The sequence below is a fragment of the Platalea leucorodia genome (assembly GCF_965183815.1).
Source record: "Platalea leucorodia genome assembly, chromosome: 4".
Lineage (NCBI taxonomy): Eukaryota > Metazoa > Chordata > Aves > Pelecaniformes > Threskiornithidae > Platalea > Platalea leucorodia.
In genome coordinates, this window is record NC_138826.1 from 14,577,421 (window position 1) to 14,595,772 (window position 18,352).

An 18,352-nucleotide genomic window follows, 5' to 3' on the forward strand; every position below is an offset into this window, starting at 1 on the left:
GCACTGCCTATCAGGATAAATGGAGTATTGTCAGCCTGTTAAAAGGTCCATTCTGTCTTTAACTATAAAAAGGAGATCCCAACTCTTCCCCAAAAGTCTGTAAAGACAAGCTGGGATGGGAGGACTTAGTCCTCTCCAGGAGCGTGCTGCGGTCCCCAGTGCTGTTTGCAGGCAGAGCAGCTGCTCCAGATGTGTGGTGAGCACAGCTCCAGCGCAAGCGGGGAAGCAGGGACTTGGAAACCAGCAGCACAAATACGTGACGCAAGCATCGGAGCCGCAGTAGGGTGGCACGGCAGCCTGGCAGCCCCCATAGGCCTTCTGGAAGGCAGCCCCGGGATCGGGGTTTGATCTCTGCAGTGCTCTGTGCTGCATCCAGCCCCTCTGCAGCCAGGGGGAGGTGGTGTTGCCTTCCATTGCCAACCTGGAATGAGGAGAGGAGTCTAAGCGTGGGCTCTGTTTCCAGTTGTGCCACCAACAAACACACAGACCAGTCACTTTGTGAAACCTCTGTACAATGAGGATGGATACTGCTGGCCTGCCTTTCTTGCTGGAAAGCATTCTGAGATCCTTGAATAGCACCGTACAGGAGTGCAAATGGCTTTAGGTGAGGTGCTGTAGGAAAATCTCTGTCTGCAGGTAACAGTTGTTCCTCCTGTATTGACCATCACCAACCCATTTCTTTTACTTTGTCCTAGAAAAATGTTGGCTGAATGCAGGTGACTGATGCTCAGCCTGTGTGTAGTTCTCAGTGATGGATGTCCTGACATATGGGTGGGTGATATTTGCGGAGGATGAGATGCATCCCATATGCCCCTTACAACACTTCCTACCCTTCCCACCCTCCAAGAACATGAAGAAGATGGTACTGCTGCGTGTCCTTGAGGGGAAGAGTTATATCTGGAAAACATTTGGGTAGACTTAGTGTCCCAAAGAGAGAAGCGGCCAGAATAGAATAGACTTCAGCTGTATTTAATTTAAAATTTCTGTGATATGCGTTCTACTTTTGATACCGAATCTCTGTCTTTTTGTTGAACTGCTGAAAAGCCCTTGTTGCTTTACCCGGGAACAAGGTGACTCAGCTAAATGTCAAACAATGTCAAACTGTTAAATAAACTAGCTGCCGTAATTAGAATACGCATGGCATTTCTGCAGCCGGAGCTGTGGATTACTGAAATGAATACCTAGTCTTAATTAAACTGTCTTAATTAAAAAACATTAACTGCCTTAATTTAAAAACAGTGGGGCAGATGTTTGTACTTAAATCCTACTTTTATGAATATGTCATGATCTTGCTTGCTTATTATGGGCCTGATTCAGCCAAGCTGGAGTGACTCTGCGTGCTGGGTTCTGAGTGCCTGGGGTTTGCCCGTGCCGCTTGCAGGCTTGGGCGACTTCCCCCCATCAGGTCTGGTTTAAAAAGTCAATGCATGCCAGCCTGTGACTCCCGCTTGTCAGTGATGCTGTGGTACTCTCCTGAAATAAAGGCATGATCTGAGCCTGGGAACTGAGGAGCCACCTTTGCATGTCACTTTGCCATGGCAGGGGGTGCATCCAGGACTGCCTGGCAGGTCACCTGTAGCGTGGAGCTGCAGCAGCAACCTGTGCAGCCACTGCTCCATAGGCAGAAGTGGGTGGTGGTGGTACCTGGATCTCCTGCTGCAGCGGACGGCTGGAAAGAAAGAACTGAGGGATGGCCACAGCAGGTTGGGCAACAGGGCCACTCAGCCCTGGTGGTGGCCTGTTCTGGGTCCCAAAGGAGGAGTGCAGTCTCTCACTTCCTACGCTCTGACTGTTTAGCAGCTGCAGCAAGGGTTGGGGGATCCAGGACAGTGGGTCTGTTGCTGGCGTGGACATGGAGAAGGGAAGATGTCTAAACTGACAGATGAATGGCCTTTGGGACACCCTCCTGGTCTATCCATGATCATCTGGATGAGACACAGGGCATGCAGAGGGTCTTGTTGGGTGAAAGCAAGCTCCCACGTCTCCTTCCCACAGGGAAAGGGCTAGCGTGTGCTCAGCTGTCACCCTGGTACGGTCAGGAGCACCACTTGGCTATGCATCTGGAGCAAGAGGCTGGACAGTCCTCCAGGTCCTGTAGCTTGGGCACAGTCATGCTGTGTCTCAGCTTACCCCACACAAGCAGGGATGGTGGTGCATGGTCCTTACTTATGTGGAAAGCAAAAGGTTCAGCTCCCAGCTGTACATATCTCTCTCTCCCTCTGTTTGCACAGATTGCAAAAGTGTCTTGCTGCAAGTTTCATCCCCACCTGAGTGCAGATGGCTACTGCTTTGCTGACATCCTATGTGTTGGCTGTGATTCTTGCTTTCTGCGCAGGTGATAGCCCCCTTTGCACTCACCACTGCTGGTTTGGACTGGTTATATGGTTGCAAATTACTGGGCAAGGTGCTTCCCTGTTGGGGCAATCAAGCTTTAGTATTGGACTGTGCTGGAAGCCTTTTGCCTTAAAAAACAGGAAAGTGTAAGAGTTCAGAGCCTTGCCCTTCAAGGAAAGACCATACTGGGTTCAACAGCAGGGAAGTGCAGTCTTTCTTTCCTCTAGACACCTTTATCTTGTTTTTATCAAGTTCTTTCTTCAAATATTTTTCCCCCCTCTTCCCTCTTACCCAAGTAAGGCCTCTACAGCTTTCAGTGCCATGAAGAGGTGCAAGGAAATAATCGGCAGTGTCAGGTAGTCCTATAGAAGATGTCCTGTGGATTATTTTGTAGTTTTGTTTTACTTTTTCAGAGTCACGCCCCTGCCTTCAATTTTTCTGTGAAGTTTGTTTTTTTTTTTAACATACCAAGAGGGAAAAACTTACATTTTTCCTCCCCTTTCCCCATTTTATCTTTTTCCCATGAGTTTTTCCTTTCTTCTCTTTGATTTCTCTTGTTACTGTTGGAAAAATCTGCATCAGGGGAGGTGAGGCAGAAGAAAACCACATAAGAAAACCTGTTTGTGGGGTGTCCAGAGAGCATTTTTTTAGTTGGTGGTATGAAATTTTTGTTTGGGAGGTTGGAGGGAGATTGTAGAAGAGTTAGAATAAAATTTGCTGCAAAAACCGTTTCTAGACCAAAGACTATTTGATACTGTCAGAAGACAGAGATGAAAAGAGCTGTTTGGCTGTACCAGTGGGACTGTTGGTTGAGCCCATTTGCAGTGCACCGATTTCTCCGTCACCTCTCCCATACGTATCTGAAGAGCGATCTTTGGTGTGTGGACTCAAAGCTTTGTTACTTTTATATCTGCATGAGCAGAGAGAAGAGGTTATGGATTTGGGCTCCTTTATTTCAGAGATCTTGAGGTAATTAATGAAGGAACTTCAGCTGGAAGGAGAAGACTGGTCTGTTGTGCTTCTAGAGAACACTGTGGCAAGTACAAATGACAGAGATGGGGCGATGCCACCCTGGGATTAACAGTTTTGTGGTGGTTGACCCAAGACTCCAGGGCTTGCATTGTTTTTCGTTTCTCTTGGCACTAAGTTGAAGAGCCATCTGGAGACAAAGCTGAAGTTGGAGGTATGTCAGCTCCTCTTGCTCCACTGTGTCTTCCAAGGCATGGCCTTAGGGAAAATGCACTGCACAGCATGAAATCATCCCGTTGTGCTGGCTACTGGGCTGCAGATCCCTGCCATGGAGAGAGGCTTGGGCTTTCCATGGCATGGAGGTCTGGGCATTGATGATGGCAGCCCCTTGCGCTTTCTGCCCAGATTCCAGCTTGGTCCCTGCCTGGACTTCAAACTAGTTTTGAGCCCCGCTGAAAAAATTGGAGATTCTTGCATAAACTGTGCTGAAATAAGATCCTCAAGGGGTGCCTGCTCTGCAGCTTCCCTGCTGCCTGGAGAGGGAGACATCCCGCTCCAGGAGACTGCTTGCTTTGCCTGATTTTCCTTACCCTTGGGAAGCTGAGTCCTATCCCAGGGGACCAGGGGGGTCGGTGCAGGCTGCCCTAGCAGCTCAGCCAGGCAGCTGCAGAAGCAACACCCTGGCCTGGCTCTAGTCCCTGCCTCCAGCACTTGGGAGCCTCTGCCAGAGAGGCACCTTCTCTCTTCCTTTCTTTCTCACTCGGATTTTCCTCCTCCCTTAATTACAACAGGAAAAGAGGAAACCATCCTTCTTGGGGCACATGCTGCCAGCGGAGCTTGGTGGCTGTGTCTTGGGGCACCAGGAGGGATGCTGGCATGGTAGATGAGATGTCACCAGCCGTTGTCTGGCCCTGCCATGCCCTGATGACCTGCTTTCCCCCCGGGAAGAGAAATGCCCCAGCACCATCTCAAAGGAGTCTCTGGGGCTTTCTCCTTCCTCAGCCCCGAGGCAGCAGGAACACGCAGCGTGCCTGCTGAGGCATTTTCAGGACAGGCAGCAAATACAGGATGGCAGGAAGATCCCTGCAGGTAGTGCAGGTTTGGCCCCGTTTTTTGCTCCCAAGCTGCGGTGTGTGACTCGTGCCAGCAACAAAGAGTGGGGAGCGGGGTGAGCTGCTCCGCGCTGGGAGGGCTTTGCCTGACTGCTTAATCTCTGGGTGAGCCTCCCAGTTCCCCAGAGGAGCCCCAGCCTCTCCTCCTCGAGGTTTGCTGTGGGCCGTTCCCCGAGCAAAGTGGGAGCCGGGGGCTGGAGCCTGGCCCCATGTGTGAGTCAGGAGGGCTGTGGGAAGGGAGAGGTGCAGTTGCAGAGGGCGCGGGAGGCCATCCCAGCACCGCCCAGATACCTGGGGCTGGCGAGGGGTGCCGGCAGGCGGGGAGCACTGGCGGCGGGCGGGAGCCTCCCCATTTTGCACAATGCAGGAGGACGGGGAATAACCTCTTGCCAACATCGGCTGGGACCTTCCTCGCCTCCATTTCTGCAGTGGGGAAGGAGATCTGCCAATGAACTGCATCCCAGGTGGATATGTCTGCTTTTCGGTTTCGGTTTGGTGTGTTGGGTTTTTTTTTCCCCCTCCCTTTTCCAGTGCTGTCTTTGGGGAAGAGGAAGCTGAGGAGAAAGGCTCGAGCAGATTTGCGACAGCAGGATTTCATCCATGGTGATGAGAGCAACCTTTTTGCCTTTCAGTTGTGTATATTCCAGCTTTGCTCCTTTTGTTTTGCTCCGGGCTGGAGGAGAAACAGCGTTTTGTTCAGAGATCTTGGGCGGTTATTCTTGCGCTGAAGCAGAGATGACGGGCTCATCCTAACAACCAGCACTGCAGTGACCTTCGGATCCACTGGTTCATGTTCCACCTGTGTAAATCGAGACCAGGATCAGCAAAATTAGGATGTGGCCCTGTGTAATTTTGTCAAAGGTGCTGCATTTCAGCGGTGGCCAGTGCACGTGAGGCGTTTTCAACGTTTATTCTGCCCACCTTGGGAGGCAGGGGGGCATGGTGACTGTAAGGAGCACGCTGGCCAAGGAGGACCCTTAGAAATCTCGGAGATATTCTTATTGTAGGCTGTTTTCTCCTTTGGAGAGGTGCTTGCTAGCTGGGCATTTAAAAGGAAATGCATTCCCTGTCCTAATTCTTAGCTGATCTTATGTGCAAAAATATATTTAATTTCAGACTTGTTTTCCATTTTTGATTCTCCTCTCCTGCAGCACTCTGAGCCAGGGCAACAAGGTGTTAGTAAGTGATTTTGACTTTTCTTTGGAGTCATTTTGAATTCCTGACTTACACAGGTATGAACAGTGTTGCAGCAGTTCAGAGCCAATCAAAAAGTAGCTTAAAGGTTAAAAAAAACAAAAGGAGAGATCCGATAAAATTCTCTTTATCTTAAACCCAGTCTTATCTTACTTTTTAGATTAAAATATGAATTAAATTATCCTAAACGGCATTCCTTTAGTATGTAGGGGTAGTCTTGCAGGCGTGACAGGCGCGCACACACACACACAGAGAAGAGTGTTAGATGTCTGGTTTGCTGAGCCTTATCTGTGTAACACAAATAACCAAGATATTCTGCTGTGCTTTCCTGAATATGAGGCAGCAAGCTTTCTCAGATGGAGAAAGAGGGGCTCTGCCCCCCATCCCCTTCCACCCACCTGCAGTAAATCAGCATTGCGGTCCCCTGTCCCCACCTCAGAGGACCTGCCAGGGGGTGGGGAGGTGACCCACAGCGGTGCGGGTATGGGATGCTGGGGGCTTGAGCAGCCATGGGACAGCCTTTAGGGGGCTACTCTGTAGTGCAATATAATTTCCTTTTAACATACATTTTTTCAGTTTTCCTGCCTGTTCTTTGAAAGGGGAGAGTGCCTCCAGGTTTAAAATGAACTTATATTTGAGCCAGAGTAGTGTGTTCACAAGACGGCTAACAGGTCCTTGGCTTGTTTCCACTCCAGCTCATTTAGGACTTGGGTGATGCCGAGCTTCTGGTGAGCTGCTCTTCAGCAGCTCCTATTGTTTGAGAAAGTGGTTTCTATTGTTTCTTTCTATTTTCTGCCTTGCTAGGAGAGCTATTGCGGAAAATTCATCTCCTGCCTCTCACAAGAGGAGAATGGATTTCCTGTCGGCTCCAGGCTTGAAGGGAAAGCAGGGGCTGCCGGGAGGAAGCGGCTGTTCCTCGGCTGGGCGGCGGGAGGATTGATGATTTTGAGGGGGGCAGGCAGGCGTATTATTTTCTTCAGGATCCGTGGAGATATTTTTAGGGTTTATGTCTTTTCTGGTTGAAAGACAAAGTCGTCAAGTGTGAGGTCATAGGATGCCCTTAGGCTGCTTCCTATTGAAGAAGCTGAGGAAAAGGCAGCCGCCGGAGACTGCCGGCTTTCAGAGCTGCCCGCCGAGGAAGGGGCTGTAATGAGCCCCGTAATGGAGTGCAGGGGGGCTTTTGGCTTTGCATGCTGAGCCTGTTTCACAGGCATCGTCAGGCCTTCTGGAGGTCTTCGGGCGTTAATAGGGCATGAATCAAAGGCCTGATTTCATTACAAAAGGAAGAAAAAGGGGGAAAAAAACCCTATGCTGGCATCTGCCCAAGTACCTGGCCCTCTCCCCTCTCTTTCAGTCTCTTCTGAGTCCTTTCTCAGCGTACAGATCCAAAATCCACCGGCCGGCAGCTGAAGCAAGGGGCTGGAATAGGAAAAACCTACAGAATATTTTTCTGGGGCTGGTACCTGCTCCTCTTGCACAGGTTAAGAGCTGATATTTTGCTCAACCAGAAACCACCTCTGGGCAGAAATCAGCGTATGCAGAACATGATGTGCCTCTCATTAGACCATTTGAGTCTCCTGATGAGAGTTGTGTAATTATCAAGCCACAGTTTCAAGGGAAAACAAAGAATGGAAAGGGGGTTTCATTTGGGTTTGCTTGAAGCCAGAGCTAATGGGGATTATTTATTTTTTTTTCAGCATGGGATTCTAGACTGAAAAGGCCAGGGCAGGTTTTCAGTGCAGTATAGCTGCTTGGACTCCTTGGGGAAATATACAGACGTTTCTACTCAGAAATTAGTTGGATTTTGATTCTTGTTTTTAAAGGCAATAAATAAACACGATTATAGACTTGAAAAGCAGTTTGAGCTGCATTGGGCTCGTCGTTTCCTCAGGCAGCCGTTCCAGATGAGTGTGCCCTCTACTACTATAATTACTTTTTAAAAATAACTCTGCAAGTCTGTAATCTGAAGTGGGTGGTATGTAGCAAGTCTGAGAGCATTTTGCATTCAACCCACAGGCTGGGGAGAGGGTGGCTTTATATAAGGGTTTGCTTGTCTTCATCTCTGGGTTGAAATCTGACTTTTTCCCACAATCCATCAACAAATGGCCCATATAATGAAAGTGCTTTTTAACACGGGAGTCAAGCTTGCCAGGGACTTGGATGGCTTTGCAGCCCCACAGGCTCTAGATATTCCTTCTGGATGTTACTTCTCTGCCTGATGTTGTCTCTGTTGTATCAAGATTTAAGCTGCCTGGGCAATAGAGGAGAGCAGACCCCAGCTGAGATTCACAGCTAAGTAATAGTCTAGACCTCTGTTTGAATCTGTTTGCAGCCCACTTTGCCTTTTGGCTGGGCCAGCTGATTTATTTATATACTCACATGCTTAAAATAGGTTGTGATTATTTTTTTCCTGTGGATTGGAAACAATGAACCTGGGAATTTGCTGCTTGATCGCAAGTGATTTCTCCTACTTTATTTTCTCTGTCTATTAAGCTTTTTCGGTGCTGATGTTCTTAAGTGTGGTGTGTTTTCAGACCTCCCCGCTCCACAATGCAGCTATTTTCAGGCTCTCATGAACACATTTACCCTTACTCATAAGGGGATCTTTATACTCAGGAGCAGAGTGAGGGGATACTGAGGGCAGGGATTTGCCAAACTGAATTATTTCCATTATAATGAAATAACCCATGGCAGTGTCTGCCCCTCTGTGATTTTTTTTTTTTAGAGTTGTAGTCCTGTTTAATGGGAAGGCTGAGGTGGAGAGAGGGAAATAACGTGGGAATTAGAAAGAGGAAACCAAGGGTAGGTAGATGAGGAAAAGAAAGTAAGTCCTAGAAGTGGGAAATTCAATCCTTGAGCTTCTCCCATTCAGAGAGGTGCTAATACAGGCCCCAGGCTTGTACTCAGGATGGAGGTAATTAACGTTTGCTGTCAAATTTCCTTGGGTCTGAAGTTAAGCACTTTCACCATGTCATTTTCTATCAGGGTTTTGCCACCTCTAAATAAAGAGCAGAAAATTACATTCCTTCTGCTTTTACATCCTAAGCGTCAGCAAGTTTAGACTTGCAGGTTACTTCTCATATTCAGGGCTCTGAACAGAACAGGGCTGACTTGGAATAAGCAAAACATTTGCAATCTGTTTTGGCCCTTGTTGGGCTTTTGTTGGAGGTGTTTGGGCTGGTGAGCAGACTTCACTTTTTCACTGAGGGCATCATTAGATGTGATTCCCATCAAATTCTTCCAACTCTTCTTCCAGCTCTTCCCACCAAACACAGGATAGCTTGGTACTCTCTCAGGCAAGCAGTAAAACCATCAGACTGGAGTACAGGGTAAAGGCATTTGTGCCTATTCCCACTAGGCAGTGTCGTCACCGCTGGTCTATTTAAATCATTAGATGCAGAGAGCAGAAAGGAAAATATGCCTATCTTAATCCCGGCTCCTACAAAACAGAGCAAATGCAGAATTGTGTGTTTAGCAGATTTCCTCTTGGGAAGAGAAGTCTCCTATAGATAATAATCCTTTTAGCAACATCTCCAGTGAACGAGGCTTTGTCTGAAGAACAAAGAAAAAGTCGCAAGCTTGAAATATGCCTGAATTTCCTGAGTGCGCTCGCCGCTGCGCGCAGGCAGGAAACTGTGTTAGTCTGGTTTGGATGTTTGCTCTGAAGCGGCATAAACAGAGTGTCGGGTCTCCCGGGATCCTGATCTGACCCGTGGACCAGGGGATAAGGGTTCCTCTAAGCTGCAGCTCCAAGAAGGACTGCCATAGTCATGCAGCTCTGTGCCCATGTCCCTGACTATCCCATCTCCCCTCTGGCCAAATCCATCCTCTGAAGATCCCAGGTGGATGCAGGAGTCGGCAGCAGAGATGATCAATGCAGCCACAGTAGACCCCGCACATGCGGGTGTTAAGCTGCCAGCCAGCAGGGAACTCATTTCCTGCACAATTATGAAAACAGCTGATCTGTGACTTTTTAAGAAGGGGGGGAAAATACAGGGCAAGGGAAGGAAGGCCCCAGCTACGTAAATATTTACTTTTGCACAATGTCCCAGCCACCCCGTTCTCCCAAGGGCTGGGAGAAGAAGGGGTTGCTTGCTGCTGGCTCTGGTACGTGGTGACAGCGGACGGGAGAGCCACCAGTAGGCTGCCCGCAGCTGGAAGGAGCACGCTCTCTGCCAAGCAAAAGCTGTTCTGCTGGAGTGTGATACTGCCCTGCTTGACCCCCCTGCTCCCTGCTACATCCCACAGCCAGGGATGTGCTGCTGGGCCGCCAAGAGCTCACTTGAACGACCTGCCTGGGCCTCTCTTCCCGCTCCTTGGTCTTGCTCTAACAAAGCCAAGCTAGTGAGGTACCCCTGCTAGTGAGGTATATCCCTGCTCCTTCCCAGAGAGCAGCCTTGGGAAGGGGGTTGGGGAAATGAAGGCACAAAGCTTTCAGGGTAGTGCTGCTGCAGGCAGATGAGGTGTCCAGGATCTGGGGACTGCGGCATCTCGTGTGATGCCACCACGTCGCATGCCCACTGCCAGCCGGGTCTGGAGCGGACATAAGCCATGTTATGTGCAGAGGAGGCACTTGCTAGACCTGATTGAAAAAAACCCTCAGGCGCAGGTCAAAAAAAGACCCTCAGAGACGGGGAAAAGATTTTCCTTCGATCATGGCATTGTTCAACCTGATACAATCCTTGTTTTCAATTTCTTTCCTTCACAATAGACAAAAATGTTATTTTTTCCAGCCCTGTCAAAGAGAGGGTGAATTGATGCTCTCTGGCCTATAAATGCTGCTCAGTTGTCCTTTCCTTAGCCCTCCTCGGCCGGGGTGGCTGGTGCTGTGCCATGCAGATGCTGTGTACATTTGACACAGTATCTGACCGCCAGGGCAGCTCCGAAGTCCCTCCCGTGTGTACTCAGCGGGTGGAGGGAAGGCTGCGGTGTGCTCTGCCTGAGGTTCAATCAGTCTGTGTTTGTAGCCAGGATTGCACTGTCTAAGCCATGTTTCTGCAGTACGGCAGTCTGCGACGGTTGTGTCAACGTGGGGTGACCTGTATGTAAGGAGATTCAGTGAGTCCCGGTAATAGTGACACCGACCCACTGGTGGGTCGTGTCTATGAAACCAGAAGAGGTGGAATAGGTGGGATTCAGAGATTTGTTTCATGCAAGTGGTTGATGTGGTAACAGAGGTACCTCCAGCCTGTTCCCCTCCTCCCCTTTCATCAAGGAAATACTGCCTAAGCTCACTCCTCAGGACATGCACCATCACTCAGTGAATAAACACAAGGGATTTGTGTTGTGGGTTAATTCTGCTGCTGGAAATCAAACTCCATCCGTGGTCAGATGACATCTTTTTTCTTGGAAAGGGACCAAGGTTAAGAAGACAAGGAAGGCAGGTTAGTTAAAATATGTCAAAGTCTCTTGGGTGTAAGTAAAGACTATAAATAAAAGCCTTTTAACTTGGAAAAGAACTTTAGAGTGATATGGTCAGGTTCAATTTAGTCCAAATACTGCTTTATGCCATTAAGCTGTTATCAAGTTTTGGTTCAATTGCAATAGTTTTATGGCTTCAGTGCAGTGGGAACAGTTGCAGCCTTTATGCAAGTAAAGCATTTCCCCTGAAACCTTTGCAGTGAAGACTGCTGTATTGTGCAGGAACCTGGGAGTGAAACTGCCTGGAAACGAATAGCCGGGGAGGTGACCATCTCTAGCTCTTTTCTTTCCCCATTCCAGAGTAACTACACAATCTAAGGATTTATATCGTGAACAATGAGGGGATTTAAATGAGGTTTAGTTTTGCATTCTCGTTAATGAATCCTCAAACTTAATAATAAAAGCTGAGCATTTTTACTTATTTCCTCTTATGCTGCAAGCATGTCTGATTCAGCAGCGTCTTGAGATGATTTGTCAGGATGAGAGAATAAGTCACATCCCTCTTCCTCTTGGGATTAATAGGGAACTAGACTAATCCTGTACCCATAATATTATTTCAGTTGGGTTTGCATAATAGCCTGGAAATGGTTATACTCGATGCAATGCTTTGTAATGATGATGTTTCATCCTTTGAAGTTAGGTTAATTCATGTCACAGTGTCAGATTTGCACAAATAATAAAACACTCCTCCCCCCCCCGTTTTCTTAACTAGCCCTCATTTTCTGATCCAAGTTTTACTGTGGTCGATTAGAAGTGAGTGGATTTTAATGCTGTTTCTGCAGATGTCCAGCACCATCACAGCCAGGAAAGTCCCGTCTCACATTTGGTGTATTTACATGTCAGAGTGGCTGTGGGTTTAGGAAGATCCTGGTGTTCCTAAGGAGTCTTGCTGCATGCATGCCTCTGCTCTGCAGAGCACGAGTACTCCCGCCAAAATCACTGTAGTTGACCCTTTCTGTGAGCCAAGGTTTTCAACATACATCTGGACCATTATTCCTGGCTTACATTAGAGAAAGTGAGAGAAATCAGGCCCCCCATAATTACTTACAAGCTGCAAGCTAGGCACATATGTAAATATTTTCAGGGTCACAACTTAGCTCTTTATTTTTAATATACTTTGTTATTAGTAATCGGTTTTGAAGAGATTGAAAATCCCACCCTTAAGTTTCTGTACCGTCAAGCCTACTCAGCCTTGACCTCTGCTCCTGGTGGTATCATTGGATTTACTGTTGACTTCAGCAGGAGCAGTCACAGCGAGGCTGAGTGCTTTTGAAAACCCTTTCCCTGTGTTTTTCTGTATAAAGCCCATCACTGTAGCTGCCAGATTATATGACACTAGGGTTTAAAATGACTTAAGAATGAAATCAAACTGATAAGAAGGCTAAGAGGTAATAAAGCTAAGCAAAGTAAATTCTAAGACAAAGCGACTTTCACAAGGTTTTCATTTTCTGTGGCCCAAGTGGAAAAACAATCAAATTTGGTTCATTCCGTGCATGCATGCTGGGCGTGTGTCGATAGCGCTCCTCTGAAGCCCCAGAGGTGATGTCCCACACCTCCCACCACGCGTGGGCTTACCCGGGGCACGTGGGAGCAGGTGAAGGGGGCTGGTGGGGGGCTGGAGCCCACTTAGGGGGCTTGGTTTCAATTTCTCTCTGTCCCCCAACCATAGGGCACGATCTTAGGAATCATCACTTAAGCCCATGTTTAGTCATTAATTCTGCCCAAGACTCGTCCCTACTTTTTCCCACTGCCAGAGGTGCTTTACAAATAGGAAACAGAAGATCTGGGGAGTCAGTTGGGACATAGAGGGTCCAAATCTACCCCCAGACTCTTTATACCTCTTTTACTGGGGAAAAAGAGAGACAAACTAGAATTGCCATATCTCCTCATGGCGTTAAAAGAATAAATCCATAAAACATTGTGCAGCACTCAGATACTGCAGCACTAAAGTCCTTCTGTAATTACCTATGCCCGACTGGTGCCTTTACTGTCGTGCTTAAAGCATCCATGCTTACATCTGTTTGCAGATATCCTCTGGAACAGGGTGGTCTCTTGCTGTAATAGTGATGATAAATACTTTGCTCTTATGGATTAGATTATTCCTCACCAAGTTGTTCTCTGTTTCACTGGAGGTCAGCTATACTCATCATCTGTTAGGATTTTCTCCCCTTGGGCCCCTTTTTTTTTTGCAATTAAACCAGATCCTTTGTTCTGTGGTGCGTTCCTCCAGGCAGCTGTGAAGACAACGTTTGGGCAAGGGTGTTGCCTCTCTCTGCACGTTTCTGCTTCTCTTCTCCCATCGCCAGCTCCATGCCTGGCACTCGCTCTGAAAGGTGGTTGTGTCCTCTCCATACCGTCCGCTCCCCAGTTCACTGCCCCTTGAAAAGGGAGTCCAGATGTTATAATCCTCTGGTAAGCCCTAAACCTGGCAGGATTTTTCTGTTTCCCGCCTCCTGTTTTATTTTCATAAGCCTATAGATTGACTTTATTTCTCTTAAAGGTTTCTAGGCTGGGGGACTGCTATTCATCCACTTTTAATTAAAGCAATATAGGGAATTAGGCCTTTCACAGGGGTGGTTCTGGTGATGGCTATGAGTGTTTTTGTTAGTTTTCCTCCTTTCTGAGCAAATGGTTGGAAGTGTGAGTTGGAGCTTAAGCTTTTTAATTACCAGGGAGTAAATTTACTACATTATGGTGAAGTGATTTCTTTGCAAAGGGAAAATTGGTCCTTGGCTGCTGCTGTGTGCAGTAGCATAACTAAGAGAGGTTGGTTCACTGCTGCATCCTCAGAGGACAGGAGGGTGGGTGCAAGGAGGGAATATGAATTTGGGCATCAAGGGGCTGAGGCAGTTGGCCGGGGTGGCTCAGGGTGATCTGTGGCTTTTGCAGTATGGCGTGAAGGAGGGGAGGTGGTGGGAGCCCGGCCCCTCCTCCTGGCAGTGCCCGGCTGTTCCCACAAGAGCCTGGTTTAGATTAGGCTGCCCAAGGCACAGTTTCTCTTGACGTTGGTACCACACTGAAAGAGCATGGGTGTAGGACTGAGAGTGGCAAGGGAGAGCAAAATACTGCTCTTCCCAGGCGATTTACAGTCTCTCATTCCCTTTTGTCCTCCTTCAAAGCAATGCTCTTGGGCTCATAAAACACAGCCTTCTGCAAGCAGATGCTGGTGCAGACAGGGTGTAGGAACCTCCCATTGGCACATGGGGATCACAAACTGGGCTTTTTCTGGGTGTTGGGGAAGGCGTGAAAGCCTCCTTCCTAAGAACATGATTATTTTGGGTGAGCAAGCAAAGCATCTCAAGAGCAGGTCTCCAGCTGACCTAGGGAAGCAGCTGGCTTTTCCGCCTGGAGTGTTTGAATTATTTCAGGATAGTTTTACAGCGTGAAAGACTCCAGCAGGAAATTTTCAGAAGAGCCCAAGTGTCATCTGACCCCAGCTCCTGTTTTCTAAAGTGTCACTGTGTTCCCAGCGTGTGTTTGTGTGTGTGTGTGTTTGGAAATTTGACTTCTGTTTCAAATTGGTTAGCTATTTTAATACAATGGAAGGAAAGCTATTACCCTGAGTGTCAAGAGCATCAGTATACTTGCACGAAAATTTGTATTTACCCGTGAGTCCTGGGGGAGCAGGGATAATCCTCTTCAGTCTTATTCGCTTCTGTCTCTTGCCTCTGTCCTTCTTGCACGTTGCTTGTTTCTGGCACAAGGACGCAACTTCTCTTGCCTTCTTCAGCCCCATGAGCCATGCATAGGACATTGTGGTGCTGCAGAATAGCCAGCACGGGTGTTTGCATCCCTTTCTGAAGTCTTTTGGGTCCATCTCAATGCCAGCACCTGTCCCCGCCAGGCTCCTCTCTTTTCTTCTCTCATCTATAACCTGAAACGGTTTGCTGTCCCCCGTAGGCTCACTGATGCTGCATATGTTTCTAATCTTGTGGCATTGTCGGGCTGGGTTCTCACTCACAGCAATGAGACATCGGCTCCGATGTCACTCAGTTTGGTTCTGGCCAAACTCTGCTCTCATTGATGGCTTTTTCATTCAGAAATGTGCACTTCCCTTTCTGCAGCGTTTCCCTATTGCAATGCCTAGAAAGGGCCAAGAAAGAATTTTTTTTTTTTTTCACCATTTGCGATGCGTGGGGTTCCTCGGGGGCTCTGGGTTTATTCTGTGGTTTGTTACTCATGCAGGTTTCCTGGGGGTTATAAGATGATCTAAAGCAACCTGACTTGTTGAGCTGACTCAGAAGTGACCCTCCTGAATCACTCCCAGGCAGCTGAGCTGTCTGAAGAGTTGACTGCAGGGGATTGATCTGCTTGTCATTAAAACCAAAACGGTCTGTATGCCTTCAAAAATATCAGAAATAAGTTAGATTCTTTGTTTCATGACTATTTTCAAAAAGGTCATTGCAGTGCCCTCTTTTTCAAGTGATAGTTATTTAATTAAACTCCAATGCAATATCTGAAATGCACCTGTCTTGCCCTCTTGGCACATGAACAAAAATTAATAAAATGTGAGTGAAAATAAACAATGTGGAAAATAGTGTCATCCAAAGAAAAATTAAAAAACCCACCTGCTGAGCTACAAAAGAAACACCTGTGAAAAAGACTCATCTGGTACTTTCTCTGGGTAAATAACACGAAAAAGAAGGTACTTGAAACAAGATTTGTGTATTGACTCAGAGTGATTTAAGGATCTGCTTGGGATTCAGATGGCTCTCCTTTCAGAGAAGGGAAAATAAGAAGGCTGGAAAGTGCATACTTATGAAATGCTCAAGACGTGTGTGTAAGCTAAGGCTTGACACAGCATCAGTGAGAGAATGGAAAAAGTCCTTTTAATTCCCCTACGCTCTGGGTAAGGTCTTTAACAAGTGGTCAGGCTCATTGCACATAGTCCTTTGCCCCCTGATGGTCTTCTACTCACTGTGTCCCTTCCTCATCAGGTCAGGTTCACCTTGGAGAGCAAAGCCATTGGAACTGGCCATTACTTGAGTGTGTGCTAAGCTAGATTTACTTAAACCATGGGCTTAGAGCAGGTGAAAGGGAGAAACACAGTGGTGAATGAGACCTAAACTTTTCTTCGTGTCCTAAATATACTGAATGTGCATCATCCTTACCTGTTGTAGTCCATTGGAGAGGTGATTTCGGATTTGGACTGCCTGAGGAGCTGAGGAGTCTCCATCTTTGGAGGTCTATAACTACAGGTTAAACAGACTTCTTCGGTAGTGCCATAGGTAGAGTTGATTGTGCCATGAATCAGGGTACTGGATTTGCTGGTCTTCTGAGCTCCCTTCCAGTGCTGTATTTCTGTGATTTGGTTATTCAGAGCCACACTGTGAAAAGATTATGATGAAGATTAATTTAGAGTGTGTAGCAGTTGGACATGAAGGGTCAGTAGTTTGTGTTGTAAGATCTCAGCCTCAAAAAGAAGAATTTTAGTCTACCCAGTAGTAGAAACTTCTCAAGATCTGATGTTTTCCTAAACTACTCCAGGTTTTTAATCCAAACCCCATGATTTCTCGACAATACCCCTCTGATTTGTAAGTGGCACCAATATAATTCTTGTCACCACAACACCAGTCCTTCAGTTGAATGTGCTCTTTGAAGTGTATACATATGAATATTGCATTCAGAAGGTCTCATGTCATAGAGCAACCATTGTAGGAGTTGCAAGAAATACTTTGTATTTCCTCCTTCTTCTCTTCTCTGTCTATAAGGAAAAAGCCCAATCTTTCAAATCCATTTGCAACATCATAATTTTATGTAACACAGCAGGTATTACTTTCTTGAGCATCTTGCAAATGAGTGCAGTGGAAGGCTCTGCTGCATGGTGTGGGCTGTTGAGTGCCTGAGGAATTTCTCTGCTGGGCTCCACTGGTCCCTCTTCCCTTCTCTCCCCATCCCCGTCCCTTCATACACGGGACCTTACCAATGGCTGAATCTTACCCAGTGTTGCTGTGGCAAGTGCAGGATCACCAAGCTGCTGAACAGGTGGCCTTTAATGCTGCTTATTTCTTGCAGTGGGGTAGTTTTGAGGTATGACCTGGATTTTGTTTTGCACAGGTGCCCAGTGTTAATTCAGGTGCTCGGCACCTCTCTGCTATGTATTAACTTGTTCAAAAGCCACAGTGGAACTGAGCATTTTGATTGTGAACAAATTGATCTCAGGGAATGTCTTGTGTTTGTACAGTGTCTGGGACAGTGTGTTTCTGCTCTGGGAATAAATATTTTTGAAAATAACATCAGGTTCCTTGCAGAAGGACTGCTCCTCTCCAGCCACGTCCCCCTGCCCTCACACTGCTCGTTGGGAAGTGACATTTCCACCATGCTGATCCCGAGAAGGGACCCACTCTTACCCTGCCCAGGGAAAAAGTGAGGGCTCGTTCTGCTCAAATCAGCACGGAAAAATATTACATGGGGTGAGGCTGAATTCCGTCCAAACATAAATAGAGTAGCATGCCCCAGAATATCTTTTCAGTCTAAATCTTGCTCAGCAGTCGAAAGTCCTAAGTACCAATAAAGTCACTGACTAATGAACATTACTCAGTTCCTTTGGGTGCTTGGCTAGGGGCACTCATAGTTTCCAGTCATACGATTACTCCTTTTTACTTTAAGCCATCCTGTTTTCCTTTGGTCTTTCAGCCTTAAGGAAACATTGGGTAACTTTGTGTTCTGCTTCTTAATAGCGAAGTCAAGGGATCCCAGAGACGTGGATCTTTTTGGCTTCCTTTCCTGCTACCTGGAAACACCTTCTTTATCTCTGGTGCCAGCTGAAGTGTTAGTTTTCTGGTTTATTTTCCCTCACCCTTTCTGAGCCTCTCTTTCTTGACCCTTTTCCACTGGAACTGAAAACATAATTGGCATTTTCCAAGCAAAGTGTGCCTCTGAGATACGCAGTGGAGATGAATCGGTACCAGGACATTCACTCTGCACACAGGGTATTTGATAAGGAGGGAGGAAGGGATTAAAATCTGAACCTGAATGGAAATTTGGCAAATTATTTCAGTAAACACCTTAGGGAAGGCCAGCCTCAATTTCTGGACAATTCCTTCTTGAGTGCCCATGGAGATACAAAGAACAGCCAGCCTCCAGCTGAGTCATTAGCCTGGCACTTGGGGAACCTTCAAGACAATTCCTTGTGGTCTCTTGCAGGAGTTTACCTGCAGAAATAACTGTCTGCGTTGTACACCTGAATGAGACCTGTGAGTCCTTGAGCTGTCTTTGATACCTTGTCCTGCGTCATTCAGAACTGCAGCACGGCCTGTGTTCAGTGACCTTCAGCATCCAGTCATGTCTCCAGGGTCCTCATGCCCAGTGGTGCGTCTTTG

At 47.3% G+C, this 18,352-nt stretch overlaps 1 protein-coding gene across 2 annotated transcripts in view; it reads left to right on the plus strand.

Annotated features, from left to right (window-relative positions):
- SH3PXD2A (SH3 and PX domains 2A) overlaps window positions 1–18,352 on the plus strand; it is a gene marked incomplete at its 5' end in the record, with an annotated part of 263,482 nt that overhangs the window by 79,217 nt on the left and 165,913 nt on the right. The gene's annotated exons all lie outside the window — the stretch shown is intronic.